General features: G+C 45.5%; 1 pseudogene; it reads right to left on the bottom strand.

The window, feature by feature from the left end:
- Positions 1–1,421: 1,421 nt before the first annotated feature.
- LOC120457612 lies at positions 1,422–5,356 on the bottom strand (annotated as a pseudogene).
- Positions 5,357–19,374: the final 14,018 nt, after the last annotated feature.

Here is a 19,374-nt window from a genome sequence, read left to right as displayed (position 1 = left end):
CCAATAATTACTTTTTTTATACCTATTCCTTTTTTTATTGTTATAATGGATCTCTTTGAATATATCTAATAAAATATCTAATCGAAGCTAATTTTTTACTCCAGGATTTCAAAAGTTACCACCAGTTCTCGAACGCACGGAAATTGTTGTGATTTTCCCCCCAACGCAGGTGCATAGGTATCAAAAATGATAAGTACCCGTTTATCCGTTCAGGATTAACATATGATGTTTATTCTAAGCTCCGGAATATTAGGTAAAAAAAAAAATATGCGCCAGAGATCTTCAGTTCTTTCTTGTGATACATCTGCGAGACAGATAAGAACTAAAGTGTGATACTTAGGATAATGCGTTTTACTCAAACATACAATTATTGTTGTTTTGTAGGGGGGCGTTGTCGTCCAGAGATAAGTGCAAGCTTGTCGAATTTGTAAATTCCCACGGCGCACAGCGAATGTTGAAAAAGACACCACCGAAGAAGAAGCGGGGGGTCGTGGGCATAAGTTCTGATTTATTCAGTTGCATTCATGAGACTAACTTTTAGCTTAAACTAGAGCGGCGCTCTTACCCGCTTTACTTCGCTAAAGCGGGCTCGGGTAATTGACGGCGGACGACCGCGGAGCTTGGAGAGAGCGTAAGTGCGGACAAGAGGGGCGAGCGCAGACGCGATACAGTGCGCTCGGTCAGGAACGCATCCATCTCATTCCAAGTTGGAATTTCGGCCATGTTGTGGATGGATTGCTCCCACAAGAATAGGGTGGTTTTAGGAAGCTTTGCAGACACCATCAGCACCAAGAGACAATCCCAAGCCTCGACTGGAATAAAGAACGTCTTCAAGGCTGTCAAACAGCTTTTAATGGTGCTCTGTAAGTCTCTTAAGGCGGTCTCGGACTGTAAAATCTTCAAGTGGCTGTTAGCCAGCAAGCGTATATTTTCATAGCGACCCGTAAGGCCACGCTGAACTAAACCCTTCATTCGTCACCGGTGCCTTTGATACAATCACGTGTGCATCGTCACTTGTCTTAGCAAGCAGGTAAAACAACCTTTCCACCGGTGTGAGACGGGGATTTTTGATATACATATATCGCGGTGAAAAGGTCTCGGAATGTGGGCCACCGAAGGTAATCACCAGCGAAAACTTCGGTGTCCACTGGCGGTAGACGACACCCTGTCGTCGAAGGTGTGTGAGCACTGACAGAAGCCTGAGTGGACTGGACGGCCACCTTTTCTATTATCTTCTGAAGATTGGCAACACACCTCGAATAGACGGAATAGAAGTTGCTGTATATGGATTCCAGCACTGTGAAGGTGTCGGGATCCTCGGCGGACACGGACAAGAGATCGGAGCAGCTATTTTTTTTTATGTCTTAAATTAACCAAAAATCCAGAAGCATTTTATTACAAAACTGTGCATTATAAATGCCTTAATCAAAACCTAATAAAGCGGCCAGGCTTGCAGCGCTGATTGGATCTAAAATCCCGCACACCATCCTTGTCCACCACGGCGACAGTAAAGTTCTTGAGGCTAACGACCAGGCGCTTTTGGATCTCGGCAATGCACTTCTTGTAGACATCGTAGGCTTCTGCCTGGGATATGTTGGGGTGCCAGTAGCGATCGTAAATGCTGAACGCGAAGATCGCACCATAGCCATGACCGTCGTAATTCACGGGCAGTGCATTGACCAGATAGTCGATGAATGTGAGTTCCGGACCCTCGTTGGGATCGTACCCTGCTATAAACATGAAGACTTGGTAGGGACTGCGAAGATATTCGTCGAAATTCTTGCGCGTGAAATGCGCCGACGCATGTGGACTCAAATCATAGCCATTGCGCATCTTGTACAGGGCTATATTCTTCGAAACAAACTCGGTGAACTGCTCCGTGTCGCCCGATTCGCCCACGGTTGAAATAATGCAATAATGCAATAATAGTGCAATCCGTTTGCTGGTGCCCTCGTGCGAAACAGTTCAGGCAGAGCTGCCTTCTCTTGATGTAGTCGTAGCGACCATTCCCATTCATTTCGAGGAACCGTGGACATAAGCGAATAGGGTGGTTCTTCCTGGAACAGAGATCACACCCCTTGGGGGCGGAAGCCACCCTGGTCTCGTATGAGTTGAGCCTGCGTGGTGGGGCGCTCGCACGGCGGAAAAAGCCAAAAAGAGGGTTCAGAAAACGATTGCCCGCATATAACTTGACTCCAACAAACCACGGGCAAAAAAATATACTCGCCGCGGGGGAACGACGATGACACGACCTGTGTGTCATACGAATAAACGTGCGCCGCGACTCCGGAACGGATCCGAAACTGGCGAAAGTTGCGCGGATGGTGCTCTATGCGGAATGGACAACAGAATTGGAGACGGGAGTGTAGGTAAGAAGATCCGAGATCTCGATGTCGTCGGACATGAATATGTAAATACAAACCAAATTAGGTCAACGAAAGGTTGTTCTTGTCTCGTAGTTTGAAAATAATTAATTAATAATTCAGAAAATAGTAATCGCAATAATTTATTTATTCTCAAACTAAATAATTGCGAAGCCGGAACGGTGGAATTAAAACCTTGGCTGTTTTGCCGTCGGCAAGCTGTGTGTGCGTAAGGGACGTAAGGTAGAGGGAGAAAAACCAACAACAACACCGCGGCCTCTGCAGCGGTTAAATCGAAACTGGACAAAAAACAATCGCGGTCCGCCCTTATGGATTTGTAATAATGTTGTTGTTATACCCGTTACTCGTAGAGTAAAAGGGTATACTAGATTCTTTGAAAAGCATGTAACAGGCAGAAGGAAGCGTTTCCGACCATATAAAGTATATATTTTCTTGACCAGGATCAATAGCCGAGTCGATATGGCCATGTCCGTCTGCCCGTCCGCCTGTCCGTATGAACGTCGATATCTCAGGAATTAGGCATAGGCATCTCAGGATTAGGCATACAGACTCCACAGACATAGACGCAGCGCAAGTTTGTCGATTCATGTTGCCACGCCCACTCTAACGCCCACAAACCGCCCAAAACTGCCACGCCCACACTTTTGGAAAAGGTTTTGATAATTTTTCATTTTTGTATTAGTCTTATAAATTTTTATCGATTTGCCAAAAGACTTTGTGCCACGCCCACTCTAACGACCACAAACCACCAAAAACTGTCAGTGCGGAAGAATCTCCTTCGTACTTCCACTTTGCTGAGTCAGATAGTCGGGAAACTCGACTATAGCGTTATCTCTTGTTCTTTCACTTTGTTTGCTTCTTTCTTTTTGGCAAACCAAACTTCACTATTATTCCTCATTATTACGAAAACGCATAGTCCTTCGACTATGTATGCGTGTTTATTTACATTTGTCACATACACACCAAGAAATATGATTCGCGATGCATTTGTGTGTACGTTTTCGGTTTTGTCAGGAATTAAGCGAGTGGGTAGCGCGACTAACTATGTGAAAGAATCGAAACGTTAAAGTATTATGTATACGTGAATTAATTAATCAAATAATGGAGATTATACACGGAGTAAGGTAAGAATAAGTTTTAATCGATGTTAATGTTTTTGCCGCTCGTTGCAATCACGTCCGCTTCTATCGTTGGTTCTCTCTCGACTCTCTCATGGCATTCCCTTCTTATATTTTCCAACACCGAATGTGTACACATGGGACTTATAAGGATGCCACCAGGTTGAGTTTTAATTGGAGTGTGACAGCTCGGCCAATCCTGCATTCGGATCGCCCTCGATTCGGTCATCTTCGCCATCAGATAGATCCAGCGCACCATGGTTTCATCTTGTCGGAGGAGAACACAGAACTGTATTTAGGTCTTGTAATCTGTATTCCGATATTCAGATTACAGGGTGCAAAAAAATTTCCCGCCACCAAACCCGTTTAATGTGTCAGCACAACGTTGTGATACGCCTATATCTTCAGCAAATGATTGCCGAATGAGCGTACTTGTACTTCCAGGAACCACAAATGCATTTGTACCATTTCCGTTGACCGATATTATTTTGCAAATGTCCGAAGTGGTATTAGTATCGATTTTATTAATGTTTGGTTCCGCCTTTGGGTTTTGGAAACGCTTGAATTTTTTGTTTTTGAGCGTTGGGATCACGTTTGCGAGACATATTAAAGTGATTATGCTTTATTTCGTTATGCGCTGAATAGGCAAGATATATAATTATTAGATATCTTTCTTTTAAAATCGTATTCATTTATCCCGTTGATGATGTGTGTTGACATTGTTGAATCGGTTAGCTCACCCTTTTTACCAATAGCTAGGATTTTATAAAAATAGTCTTGCGGTGATTCACTGAGATCTCGACGAATTTTGGACATTTTAAGGTGAACATCTGCGGAATTACTGAGACATGGAAAATCGTTCAGGAACTTTGACTTAAACTCTGGCCATGTTTGGAAGACTTCTTCAGTTGACCCAATACCGAGCAGAACCTAGCATTCTTTCGTTGAACTGCATATATTAGCCTTCGATCATCCCAACGATATGCGGCTCGAAGGGAGTCAACGCGTCTAATGAAGTGTTGCGAGTCTAAGGACTTGATGGATGATGGGTTGGATTCCGGGAGAAGAGATACCATTTCACTTATATTTTCGTACAAACTATTAATGTTTTCAGATACCGTTCGGCCGCGGTTGTATAAGTAGTTTGCGGAATCGGGGATTGCGGAATGAATTTTCGTTATATATTTGACGATGTTGCATGTGTATTGTATTGAGTTAAATCATAGTGTGTTTGTTGAAAGGTGCCGTTGTTGCGTTACAGTGTCCCAAATGAGCGTGAGGAATCGGAGAATTAATTTTTGGCTGTGACGAATAAGTATACGTTTGCGAATTAACGTGGTTTTGCGGTGTCGTTGAGAAATGAACGTGTTGCGGAAAGATTTAATGTTGCGGAAAAACAGCGACATTATCGTGTTGCTGTGATGTAACGATATTATACTGCTGCTGAGACGTAGCAATATTATCGTGTTGCTGTGACGTGGTAACATTATTGTGTTGCTGTGACGTAGCAACATTAGCTTGTGACGCACTCGATCGGGAAACGACTTGTTGAGACGTGTTAGGCATACGAATGTTACCAAGTGCACTACAATCTATAATTTCGTTTGCGTTTTGAGCGTTTTCGATTGGTGAGGCGATACCACTCGGATGAAAAGATCTCTCTTGACGTTCGCGCAATGAGTTCTCTAATTCGGCAATTTATTTCTGATTAATTGGTTTTCTGCACTTGCGTGCTCGTCGTCACTGTTATGGGAATTTAGTCTGTTCAATAGGTCTTCACGATTTCCTCACGTTGAGAGTACTGCATTTATGTTGCAGGTCTTTCTTGCTGACGTAATCCTTCTTCGGAGGCATGTTCGTTGCTTCGTTTCTTTGCTTTTTTTATACGGTAATTTTTCGCACGATTTCACTTATTGCGCACTATCTTATCCCACTTCTGAGAATGTCACATACACACCAAGAAATATGATTCGCGATGCCTATGTGTGTTTTCAGTTTTGTCAGGAATTAACAGAGTGGGAAGCGCGACTAACTATGTAAAAGAATCGAATAATAATGGAGATTATACACGGAGTAAGGTAAGAATAGGTTTTAATCGATGTTAATGTTTTTTCCGCTCGTTGCATTCACGTCCGCTTCTATCGTTGGTTCTCTCTCGACTCTCTGATGGCATTCCCTTCTTATATTATCCAACACCGAATGTGTACATATGGGACTTATAAGGATGTCACCAGGTTGAGGTTTAATTGGAGTGTGACACATTCATTGTCAGTTTCTTTTTTTTTTTTTTTATTTCCGTAATTCTCCTCGCTACACTAGCGTTCTCCTTCGAACTCCGATTTTCCGAAGGTCCGATTTTGCTGCACACAAAACATTTTCTGATTTCCTCTTACGCCTTGTTCCCTTTAAAGCACTCTGCTCTTCATTGATCTGGAAACGCGCGTCGTCTCATTCACTCATTCGCGACAATGCAACACGTTTTGACAAGCTAGCCTTTCTCACCGGGCGTTCTGATTAAATGTATATTGCAATGTCAACCAATATAGCACACATTTGCTATTTCATGTATCGTAGTTCTTTACGTTTAGCGGCTCGATTCGTATAAATGTACCCGCTATTTTTCACAGCGTCTCTTATTTCACCACTTCTGCTCTTCTTCAATTTTGTCTTTTTGGGATTTTTCTCCCAACGCAGGTGCATAGGTGTCCAAAATGATAAGTACACGCTTATGCGTTCAGGATTAATATATAATGTTTTCTTCTTAGCTCCGAAATGATCGCTTGTCCATCACTTGTAGTGAACCTAATTGGGTGTCCGTTTCGACACTCACTGGCTGCTTGCACGTATGACCTACGCGTGTTTAACTGCGGTTACGCCGTCCCTTTATAGGCCGCGTAGATCCCGTTATTTCTCCTTTTGCGCACGGCCCGCTCGGGTATAAAGTCCAACCCATGTCCCGTAAGTTCACGGTGCATCCTCTTTGTGCTCGTCGAATGTCCACACCGTTACCGTTCGACCTCTGTGCCCTTTGGCCGGCTTGAGTCCAAAGTCCAGCGCGTTATCGTTAATTCATGGTCCGGACCGACCGGCGCCACCAGTCAGAGCAGAAATAGGGTTGGCGTGTTGTTGTTTCACCAGGGGTTTGCCTTAGGGATCGCAGTCGTTAGCTATCGTGAGTCCACATATGATGACGGGACCGGCCGGGAAAGAGCAAGGGACAGACGGTTGCAGTTAGCGAGGCGTACCCCTTGAGAGCGCAGAACTTGTTCACCCTAGTCTGGGAACGGTGACGCATCCCAAAGCCCATAGCCTTTCTCCTCGCCACCAACCACGTGTGGCCGAGGCAGCTCCAGGCGCGGAAGAGCGGACTTATCACCGGAGAATCAAATTACAGTATTAATCTAGCCAAGAATAAAGATCAAGAAACTGCAAAGAGTTGTTATTGGTAACCGGGTGATCACGTTTTAATATAAAATTGGTGGGTCGAACACACGAAATCTTCTGAGCTATCCGCACGTTTTTCGTAGCGAGCAGACCAACAAAATTAGTTCGTTACATCTGGCGCCCAAAAACGTGACTATCCCGGCAGTATAAAAAAAAAAAGCAGTATGGGTAGATTTTAGATCTACCGCCTCAAAGACGAGGATTTCGCATATGTCGCACAGAGGTTGCGCATATCGCTGTCTGGAAGAACAGAGGACATGCGAAAGGCCCTGGCCGAGTATTAGGCAGAGACTGAAAACGACCCAAAGCTCGAATCTGGACGGAATTGAAGACAGCATATAGAGCCAGACCAGGTCCAATCATAAAGCTGACGAACTCCGAGAGTGAAGACTTCATCGCAAGTCTAAGCACAGAGGAGATGCAGCACGAAGGTCAACGAAAAGAGACGAGCAGGAGGCCAAGTCCAGAAAGACCCAGGCCCAGCTAGCCGGATTACGCAAAAATAGCCAAACAACTTAGGAAATGGTCTGTTCGCTTTGACGGAGGAGAAAAACCCCTGGAATTCCTGGAACAGGTGGAGTGGTCCTTGCGGACACTTATGGTTTGGACGCCGAGCAATGCCGGAATCGCAGCAGGGAACGGATATAAAATTGGGGTTGGATATGACCATGGATAACAGACACTGGAGGACTTGGCTCGAATTCATAGGGAGTTTTCAAACATACTTCCTGCCCAGGGGATACTTTGCGAAACTCGCTGACAAGTTGAGGCAAATGAAGCAAGGGTTTAGGAAAGCATTCAAGGACTACATGGTCGAAATGCAGACCCTAATAAGACCCTAATAAGAAAAAAGGAAGACAGATCATCAAGGAGAACTGCACGCCAGACCACCGAATAGCGTTGTAGACGACCTAGAGGCCCTCATGATCCTGGCAGATGAGTACGGGGAGCTGCACAAGGAATGGAAAGCCTTCGCGGAAGAGCATAAATTCAGCCGCATTAAAGCCGCGACCGCAACACACTTCAGGTGCGCCGGTCATGAAGTCCGGATACCAGCCAGAGGCAGACACAATTGTTGTCTTGAGGAGAAGTTGTCCAAAAGGACGGCGAAGAGGATGACATGGATAAATTCCTGGAAACAGAGCTCTCGGAATTTCACTCTATGACCGGAACATCAAGTATAGCCGAGCATAAGATAACCATGCAGGATTTCCACTACCACTACCAGCTAGTTTTCAAAGTGGACGGAATTGGTGCCTTTGCGAACAGCCACGGCGGAAACGTTGCAGAAAGCGTTCAGGGAACGCAGAGTCGCACGATTTGGAGTACCGATTATGGACAACGGCGTGCAGTTTACGAGCCGGGCTTTTAAGAAGTTCCTCAATGACATGAGGATAAAGCAGCAGTTTACGGCACCGTACAATGTGAAGACAATGATAGCACAGTTTGCCGGACAGAACCAGAGGAATTGGGCTGAAAGATGTTCCGAAATCATGCTGGCGTCCGATGGATTTGCGGCCAAACTGGCTTATTGTGGATTTCATATCGCCAGTGATCTGTAAGATTCTCCACAGGAAGAAGAGAAAGGAGGGCACGGTACACATCAGCTACCTTAAGCAACAGGATCTGGTTGAGGATGATGTCGAGAACGAGGATGTGGATCCGACGGGAAAAAACAGGGAGAGCATGCATGTAGAGGCAACCGTACCTGATGATGGAAGAAGCTAGTCACCCGTTTTAGCGTCAGGGCAAAGCCGGAGTCAACGGAGACACGCCGCGAGTGAACCGGAATACTGCGTCCTACGAACATGCCTGAAGACGACTGTTTATTCGTCTGGCCACCGCCAGAGTCAAAATCCCCACCACCTGCGAAAGGTGAGACCATCACCGTCGGTATGGAGAAATGGCAGGACCCGAGAACAGACGCAACATGACACCCGTTTCAGTGTCAGGCAAAGGCGAAAGTCAACGGGGACATGCAGCGAGCAAGCCGGAATACTGTTTCTTTCACGCGGACATCAGGCACACTCCACGTATCCCAAATAGAAGCAGCCGAGGCGACCGATTCAGCATCAGGCCGAAGCCGTAGTCAATGCCATAAGTATGCGGGGTACGAAGGGGTAATGGACTCACCGAACCCAAGAAACCCACATACTCCAGAGGAAAGGGGAGGGACGGTACAGTGGTACCGCAAGGCACGCCGAATGAGCCTGCAAGGAAAAAAAAGTCAAGAATAAACAAGGATGAACCGTTTTCGTTTATAATCCGATCACGACCAAATTAAAATAAAAACAAAAATACAAACATTTAAAAATGAATATAAACAGTGCATCGACGGCACAATTAAAAGGGTGGTTGAAGCAAATTAAACCGGGCCCTGAAGCACCCTGAAGCAAGATGATGAAAATGCACAACTTAAATATATTAAAAAACGCTGGCCAACTAGTACAAAGCATCCCTTGTGGAGGTCTCACCAAAATCTAAGCTCTCCGATTGAAACCGTCACCCCCATAAGAAGTTCTTCAGCTTGCTGGTCCCGCAGCGACAAAGACATAGCCGAAACATTTGCTTTACATCTCAGGGGCGTCTTTTAACCGAACCCCTCAGCTATTTGCTTATGTTCCTAATCAAATCCACTCCGATATGGAATCTACGCCAACTTCATTTCGGCCGAACGCGATTACAAAACGGGATTTAGGCCCAATAACTGCAAAAATTAAAATGGAACATCCGTAATGCGCTGTTGATTTCAACTGTAAACTCTTTTATGGAATCATAAGTTTCGGCTACTATCAAAGTAAATGGAAAAAATCAATCATTGTAATAATACCGATACCGGAAAACGTCACACGATTTCGTCATCCTACAGAACAATACGTTTATTATCATGCCTGCCTAGGCAAACTAGAGCGACTGAACGAGTATTTTTGAGCTGCATCTGCTGCGCAAAACGAGAAGTAACCAGATTCGTTTGGGAGCCAAAATCAAGTAATGCCATGCAGGTTATAAATAACTACAACCCATGGCATGCTCAAGGTTCTCTTATTTCTGAAAACGGTTTATATATTTTATCCATAGACATTTGTTTACCATCATCCAATCTTGCAGCATCATGTATATGGTAGGGTAATCAGCAATTTCCTGAACCGTTCTTAAGGATTCCAAAGCGCGCATGTGTATGTTGACCTTGTCCGAAAACTTCCGAAGTTTATGCGCCGAAGACGAATCTACTTTCTAGATTACGATTATTAGAATACCGTTTATTGAGTAAATCTATGCAACTGAATAGTTGTCCGATGATATATCTAACGACTTAAGGTTCTCAAGTCTTGCAGCATTTTAACGTTGGATAACTCAGCATCCTAATCTGTAATTGTATAAAACATCGATATAAATTTCGCATATTCTGTGTATCCTCCGGCGAACAAAGGCATCTTCAGCTCTGGAACACGGGAACGTTTAGCTGTGATGTAAGCTGTAAAGTTATTGTGACGCCAGATATGGCTAGTAGCTTGTTTATCTCTAATGTGTTGAATATGAGCACGCAAACGAAACTCAAAACGCAAACGAAACTCATCGAATTCATCTCGGAGTTGGCTCATTAAAAGTTCCGATTTCATTAAAATTGAGACCCTTTAGCGAATCTTGATGCCGTCCATATACAGTTTTAATTTGGTCAATCAGCAAGCTTGTCGAATTTTAAAATTCCCACGACGCAGAGCGAAAGTTAAAAAAAAACCAACCTCCGCTGCGCGGACGTGGAGACATCGTGCTTGATATGACTGGAGGAATAGGACGGAGAGAGAAGCGGAAATCAGTACTGGTAAATCTACTACAAAACAGCACAGTGACGAGGAACATTGGAGTGGAGAGGCTACTGATTATTGAGGGCAGCCGGCTGCTTCAAAGGAAGAAGGACGAGCTTTCCTACGGGACGTTGGATAAGCCCCCGCGATGTGCGGATGTCGACATGGCCGTCGGATCCTAGAAACACCGCGTCAACTCGGCCTAATCGCCACTCATTGGACGGAAGGTTGTCCTCCTTGATAACCGACACAGAGGTCTCTAGTAGGGACTCGCCACTAGTTTCGCTTATGGAGTTCTTTAAGGTACTGTTCCTTCCATCGCAGACGAAATTGCTGAAGGAGAGCCTTCAGAGAAATGTATTCCCAAAGCAGCTGCTGGTGACTATAGGGACCCGTGACAGTCCCTTTGAGTGCTTGGAGAAAATCGCGGGAGAGTTGGGCCGCCGCTCCCACAACTGTCTTTCCATTATCCGATTGAACTTGACGGGGCATCCTCTTCGGGATACAAAACGGGCGAAACCAGCAAGAAATTTTTCAGTCGTGAGGTCGGACGTCGGCTCTAAATGGATGGCCGTGATGAAGAAGCAGACAAACACCAACACATACCTTTTTGTAATGAGGCAGGCTCGTCTGGTGTAGTTTTTGAAGTCTAAGGGTCCCGCATAGTCCATACCGGTATGGGTGAAGGGCCACGAGAAGGACGCCCGTTCCTTGGGTAACCTTCCCGTGAGTTGAGTTTGCAACTTCTTTTGTGACTAGATAACGGACTTGACCAAATTCCTCACCTTCGGTATCCAAAATTTGGAACGGATCAGACAGATCATCAATTGATTATCGCCGTGCAGCGTTATGCGATGAGTAAAATGGACGAGGAGTCGAGACAGATGGCAGCTGTACGGAAGGATTTCCGGATGCCGTTCGTCATAATGGAGAAGTTTGGAGGCTGTAACCCGCCCGCAAGCTCTCATGAGCCCTTGAGAATCGAGAATCGGCATCATGTTTCGAACAGGATTGGAAGCAGGCACCGGCCGCTTTTGGCTTAAACAGCCAATCTCAAGGGTAAAATGCCTGCTTTGCGTGACGGAAATTAGGAAACGCTCGGCCGACGCAATCTCAGTAGACGTCAAGTGGTTCTTAAACGAAGCCTTGATCTTTCGCGCGCGCTGGATAAAGCGCCGAACGTAAGCGAGGACTCGCAACGCCTTGTCGAGGGTTAAAAAACGCTCAAGAATATCTTCCGAGGGGGCCCCGGATGCGTTTTTTCCCGGAAGTCAACCCATCTCTTGCAGAATTCTTAAGGGAGGACATCGTCCCAGCCTAGATCCTGGAGCCAAATGTTCTGCATAAACATCTTTGCTCGGACAATAAAGGGGGCTAGCCAGCATTCTGGATGGAACAACTTGGCAATTTGGGAAAGGACTTAACACTTTGAGAACGACGACCACGAGGTCAATTCTGGAGGAGTGAAGAAAAACTCATCAGACGTCGCCTTCCAACGTATGCCGAGGGTCTTGGCCATGCTCTCGGCGTCGATTTCGAGAAAATCAGCCCGAAGGAGATGGTCAGTCTGGATGTCTGCCAAAATCGCCTTGCTATTGGACGTCCACTTCCTAAGTGGGAGCCCCGCTGAACCCAGGGCCCCCTGGAGCTCTCGGATGGCTGCTTGCGCCTCAGTTTTTGAGTCTGCCCGAGCGAGCACGTCGTCGACGTACATAAAATGTCGAATAATCTGACTCGCCTTCGGATACCTCGAGTCTTCGTCCTCAGCGAGCTTTTGTAGGACCCGTATCGCCAGGAATGGAGCACAATTGATCCCGAAGGTGACCGCCTTTAGTTCGTAGTCGCGGATATCCCCATCGGAATTGCGAAACAGAATGCGCTGGAGAGGAGTATGCTTGGGGTCTACCCAAATCTGCCGGTACATCTTCTCGATGTCGGCATTAGAAACGAACTTAAAGTATCGCCACTTTAGGATTTGAATAGTTAGGTCGGACTGTAACACCGGGCCAGCGTAAAGGACGTCATTCAGACTGGTCCCGTTTACGGAAGGGCTAGAAGCATTGAAAACTACTCGCACTTTAGTGGTTGTACTTTCGGGCTTGATAGATAGTACGTGGCGGAACTGCTCGTCATAGAAACCTCGGCCATGTGACCTAAGTCAAGGTATTCTTGGATCACAGCGTCATACTGAGCTTTGAGTAAGGTATCCCTTTTCAGCCGCTGCTCGTTGCGGAGGAACTGAGCCGGAGCAAAGGATCGTGAAGATGCTAGCCCGGAACCCTTGTGCTTGGGGTCGCGAAAGTGAAGCGTCACAACATACTTGCCTTTCTGGTGTCCCTTCTGGTGGTTTTTACGAAATTTTGTTCGCAAACCGAATCAGACTCGGAGACAGTCTGTGTGGACACTTCCTCCACCTATCAAAATTTGGTGAGGAGCTGGTCCAGCGAGTCCTCGAGGGCGCAAGTTACTCGCGTGGAGAAGGCGGACAGCCTCCGGGGGTCTGCCGAATGGACTGGGCCTGTCAACACCCAACCAAAAATGGTTTCCTGGCCGTAAAGGGATCCACAAATGTTTATTTTGCAGTTGCCCAGCAGAATAAACGGAAGTATGTCTGCTCCTATCAAGACATCAATCTGGGAGCTCTCAAAGAAATTGGGGTCCGCAAGGGGGATGTCCGGAAGATCCTTAAGAAGATCTTGTGGAATTGGATACGAGGGCAGATTTCCGACCAGGTGCCGAAGAACATAGGCTGCGGTCTCTACCTGTATCCCAGGTCCGGAAGGCGACCGAATTGAAAAATTACACCCCTTAGTGAGTTGACCGGTCACGGTTTGGTTTAGGCCAGACACTTGTGCCTGGATAGTCTTGAAAGGAAGTCTGATTAAGTTGAACATCCGTTCTGTAATGAAGGTTGCTTCGGACCCAGGACCCCCAGATGGCACACGTTAATGAGGGCAGTGCCCAGTAGAACGGCTCTTGAACCGGAAGCGAAGCATACTTGCACATCTGAGGGATCCTCTGAGGCGCCCGTGCCTTCTGGAATAGGTGCGGGCCGAGTCCTGGCTGTCGCAGTCGAACTTGGGTGATTTTCCTTAGAACAGAAATCACACCCCTTGGGGGCTGAAGCCACCCTGGTCTCGTATGAGTTGAGCCTGCTTGGTGGGGCGCTCGTAGCTGACGATCTCGGCGGAAATTGCACTGAAACGCTAGGCCGGACTTCGTCGACGGCCTCCAGAGTACGATATCGCTCGGTCAGGAACGCATCCATCTCATTCCAAGTTGGAATTTCAGCATTGTTGTGGTTGGATTGCTCCCACAAGAATAGTGTGGACGCAATCCCCAGCCTCGACAGAAATGGAGAACGTCTTCAAGGCTGTCAAACAGCTTTGAATTTTGCTCTGCAAGTCTCTTAAAAGGTCCCGGACTCTTGGTGGACAGTTGGGAGGCTGCGTAAAATCTTCAAGTGGATGTTAACCAGCAAGCGTCTATTTTCGTAGCGATCCGGAATGTGGGCCACCGAAGATAATCACCAACTTCGGTGTCCACTGGCGGTAGACGACACCTGTCGTCGAAGGTGTGTGAGCACGGACGGAAGCCTGAGTGGACTGGACTGCCGCCTTTTCTAGTATATCCTGAAGATTGGCAACACACCTCGAATAGACGGAATAACAGTAGCTGTATTTGGATTCCAGTTCTGTGAAGGTGTCGGGACCCTCGGCGGACACGGAAAGGAGATAGGAGCAGCTATCATAGCCCTTCGTCACATTTTTCCATAAGGCCCGAATTTTGTCGAGATTGACTCGGCACTTTTCCGGGAAAATCTTTCGGGTTTCAAGGCGCCCGGAGTGTGGAGGTTAGCTTCGACTAAGCTAACTCGTGGCAATGAACCTCTTTAAGGCGACATCTACCGCACTTTGCGTCATTTTTGCGACCGCTCGAGTAAACCTTGATGAGGAACCGGGGGAGGTATTGACGAATTCGTCGCATTTTGCCCTTTGAATGGTGGTGGCAGCCTTTGGCTTTTGAGATTGGGATTGGGACCTGTCCAAGCGGATCGAAGGGATCGTATGCGGCCCTCTTGTGGGGGCATTCTCAGAATCGACTTCTGCTGATCAACGCTTGTCACCTGACTTGGGCAACGGGTGCCTTGGAAGAACCGGCCAGACGATCACTAATGCTCTTGGCGCGACATGCTTGTCGTCGCCGAAAGAAGAGACGAATTACGTGAACAGCCAAATGGCATGCGGCCGCTGAAGCCGGTTTAAACAACTGGGCTATTTTAGAACAGTGGAAAAAGCCAAAAAAAGGGTTTAGGAAACGCTTGCCCGCAAATGATTTGACTCCAACAAACGGAAAAATATACTCGCCGGCGGCGAACGAACGTGTGTGGCACACGAATAAATGTGCGCCGCGGATCCGAAACTGGCGAAAGTTGCGCAGGCGGATGGTGCCCTATGCGGAATGGACAACAGAATTGGAGACGGGAGTGTAGGCAAGAAGATCCTAGATCTCGATGTCGTCAGACATGAATATGTTTAAGCTATGTTAAGTTATGTTAATAGAAATATTAATTATTCGTTGCTCGGACGTTGAGCTTTCTTATATTCTGTTGGGTCAGAAAACCAAATTAGGTCCACGAAAGGTTGATCTTGTCTCGTAGTTCGAAAATAATTAATTAATAATTCAGAAAATAGTAATCGCAATAATTTACTTATTCTCAAACTAAATAATTGCGAAGCCGGAATGGTGGAATGCAGTGTGTGCGTAAGGGACGTAAGTTAGAGGGAGAAAAACCAACAACAACACCGCGGCCTCCCGCTGCAGAGGACAAAAAAACAATCGCGGTCCCGCCCTTATGGATTTGTAATTATGTAGTTGTATATTTATTCGTAATTTAATATTTTATTAGCGGAGGTTAGTTCCTGGAAAAATGGCAGATAATATACGTATATGGAATATTGGCATGCATGCATATGCAAGGGCACAGTAAAGCATCGAGAAGTGGACTGTATTTAATGTCTGTAAAAAGACAGGAAAAATAATGTGCTGAAAATTATCAGATGAAAATTTAAGAAGGCACGTACTGATCTTTGCGGAACAAATGGTCGGGAACTGCTGGCAGACGGGAAGAATAGGCTTGAAGGACCCATGCTTGTAGGGGGGCGCCGTCCTCCAGAGATAAGTTAAGCAAGCTTGTCGAATTTGAAAATTCCCACGGCGCAGAGCGACCGAAGAAGAAGCACAAAGAAGCGGGGGCGTCGTGGGCATAAGTTCTGATTTATTCAGTTGCATACATGAGACTGACTTTTAGCTTAAACTAGAGAGGCGCTCTTACCCGCTTTACTTCGCTAAAGCGGGCTCGGGTGATCGACGGCGGCCGATCGCGGAGCTTGGAGAGCGCGAGCTCGGATGAGAATAAGAGCGTAAGTGCGGACAAGAGGGTCAAGCGCGGACGAGAGCGAAAGCTCTGTGCGCAGAGGCGATTCAGTGGCCCCTCACATTAACAAAATTGGCCATATACAATTTTATCCACATTAACTTCACTGGCAATAACCTTAAGCCGGTCAAAATAATCCTCGGATTTGTGTTTAAGAAACGCTTTCTTATCAGAAACCGATGAAAAGGTAGGCACAGCAGCAATGGACATGTTATTATTGTTAGACTACGTCTCAGCTTTACACAAAATCAATGTTTAATTATTCGAATGCAAACGATGAATTCGCCAACTAAACGCTTGTCTGTATGTTTGTCCGAAGTGCGCTGTCAAACAGCGAAGAGAAGAGACAAAGTGCGTGCAAAATAACGAAATCGGCTGGTTAACAATTGTCGGTCTGCAAACCTTTATTCTGTAGGCGATAAACACTGACATCTTGTTATTATTGCACTTTAGGGCAGAAAATTCTTGTATTTATTATTATTTTATTTATTTTTATTTTATTCATTATTATTTTGTTTAAATGCACTGCACAAACATATCAGTTCGCGGTCACCGAAGTTTGCGCTGCCAATTTTTTGCAGCTTAATATTCTAATTAAAACAGCCTTTATTTGAAAAACGTTATAAATTGTATTTCTTGTGAATTTGCGCTTAGAATAGCGGCAACAACAACAACGGTCTCTGCGAAAACTATGCTTAGCAATCATAAAACAAAGAGTGATATCATTAAAACAACCGCCGCTGCCAGCTGATATGCATTGCATAGAAAAAACCGAGAGAGAGTTGTTAATGCTGCGGCCTTTTATTAAAATAACATCTTTTAGTATTAAGTATCTACGGAATTTGATTTTGCTGTTAAGAAATTATAAGGAGTTGGCTGCTTTCGACACATGGAAACTAATGTTTTTCAAACCAATGCCGTCAGTTAATAAAGCCTGAAATGCCAAAAATGACTTGTTCGCTGTGTATAAAATGGAGCGGCCGAACAAGTGATGACATAGCTAAAGGCTTGAAAGGACTGATCAGTAGTTTTGGCGTGTCTGAAAATAGTTTACGTCAAGCTACAGATATACGATCGTCCCTCCAAGTGGGCAGGTGGAGTTTTGATTGCGGTATGGTGTACCACATCAGAAGAGATATCTTTTGACGAATTCCCAGAATATCTAAGTCATTTGTCCGCTATCCAATCCGTCCGATAGGGACCAATAAGTATTTCTAGATGATTTTACCATATCTGTCACTACGAGGACCACAGAAAAAAAATCGAATATCCTTCTCCCTATAGCACAACATGACTTTATTGACGGTCTGCTCGACTTATTGTTGTCACAACTTAATAATATGCGAAACTCTCTGGGCCGATTATTGGATCTATGTCTTGTGACAAGTCCTGAAATTGTGTTTCTGTCTAGAGTAGCATCTTTTACTCAGTCTGAAGTACGTCTTATTTTAAGGTGCCAATCGACAATAAAAGAATCCATAGAAATCCATAGAAATTTACAAGATCAATAAACAAATGAAAAAATATAAAAACGTTTTACAAAAGTGTGGGCGTGGCAGTTTTGGGCGGTTTGTGGGCGTTAGAGTGGGCGTGGCAGCATGATTCGACAAACTTGCGCTGCGTCTATGTCCCTGGAGTCTATGCTTAATCTCAACTTTTTAGCTTTTGTAGTTCCTGAGATCTCGATTCACAGACGGACGGACGGACAGACAGACAGACGGACATGGCCAGATTGACTCGGCTATTGATCCTGATCAAGAATATACATACTTTATATGGTCGGAAACGCTTCCTTCTGCCTGTTACATACTTTTCAACGAATCTAGTATACCCTTTTACTCTACGAGTAACGGGTATAATAAGAGAGAACACTATAGTCGAGTTTCCCGACTATCTGATACCCGTTACTCAGCTGGTGGAAGTGCAAAGGAGAAATTTCCATAGTGAAAGTTTTGGGCGGTTTTTGGAAGTTAGAGTGGGCGTGGCAAAAAGTTTTTTGACAAAGCGATAGAAATTTACAAGACCAATACAAAAATGAAAAAATATAAAAATATTTTTCAAAAGTGTGGGCGTGGCAGCTTTGGGCGGTTTATGGGCGTTGGAGTGGGCGTGGCAACATAAATCGACAAACTTTCGCTGCTCCTATGTCTCACGAGTCTGTATGCTTAATCACAACATTCTAGTTTTTGTAGTTCCTGAGATCTCGACGTTCATACGGATGGACAGACGGAGGGACAGACGGACGCATAGACGGACGGACAGACGGACGGACGGACAGACGGACGGACAGACTGACGAACATGGCCAGATCGACTCGGCTATTGATCCTGATCAAGAATATATATACTTTATTTGGTCGGAAACGCTTCTTTCTGCCTGTTACATACTTTTGAACGAATCTAGTATAGCATTTTACTCTTCGTGTAACGGGTATAATAAGAGAGAACACTATAGTCGAGTTTCCCGACTATCTGATACCCGTTACTCAGCTGGTGGAAGTGCAAAGGAGAAATTTCCATACTGAAAGTTTTTGACGGTTTGTGAAAGTTAGAGTGGCCGTGGCAAAATGTTTTTTGGCAAAGCGATAGAAATTTACAAGACTAATACAAAAATGAATAAATATCAAAACATTTTTCAAAAGTGTGGGCGTGGCAGCTTTGGGCAGCTTTGGGCGGTTTGTGGGCGTGGCAGTTTTGGGCGGTTTGTGGGCGTTAGAGTGGGCGTTGAAACATGAATCGACAAACTTTCGCTGCTCCTATGTCCTACGAGTCTGTATTCTTAATCTCATCTTTCTAGCTTTTGTAGTTCCTGAGATCTCGACGTTCATACGTATGGACAGACGGACGGACAGACGGACAGACGGACAGACGGACGGACGGACAGACGGACGGACAGACGGACGGACAGACTGACTGACAGACGGACACGGCCAGATCGACTCGGCTATTGATCCTGATCAAGAATATATATACTTTATCTAGTATAACAAGAGAGAACGCTATAGTCGAGTTCCCCGACTATCTGATACCCGTTACTAAGCTAGTGGAAGTGTGAAAGAGAGTCTTCAACGCTGACAGTTTTGGGCGGTTTTTGGGAGTTAGAGTGGGCGTGGCAAAAAGTTTTTTGGCAAAACGATAGAAATTCACAAGACCAATACAAAAATACAAATATATCAAAACATATTT

The sequence above is a fragment of the Drosophila santomea genome, unplaced genomic scaffold, assembly GCF_016746245.2.
Source record: "Drosophila santomea strain STO CAGO 1482 unplaced genomic scaffold, Prin_Dsan_1.1 Segkk63_quiver_pilon_ctg1_scaf, whole genome shotgun sequence".
Classification (NCBI taxonomy): Eukaryota; Metazoa; Arthropoda; class Insecta; order Diptera; family Drosophilidae; genus Drosophila; species Drosophila santomea.
The sequence above is the reverse complement of the archived record's forward strand: the minus strand, read 5'-3'. Positions and strand labels throughout refer to the sequence as shown.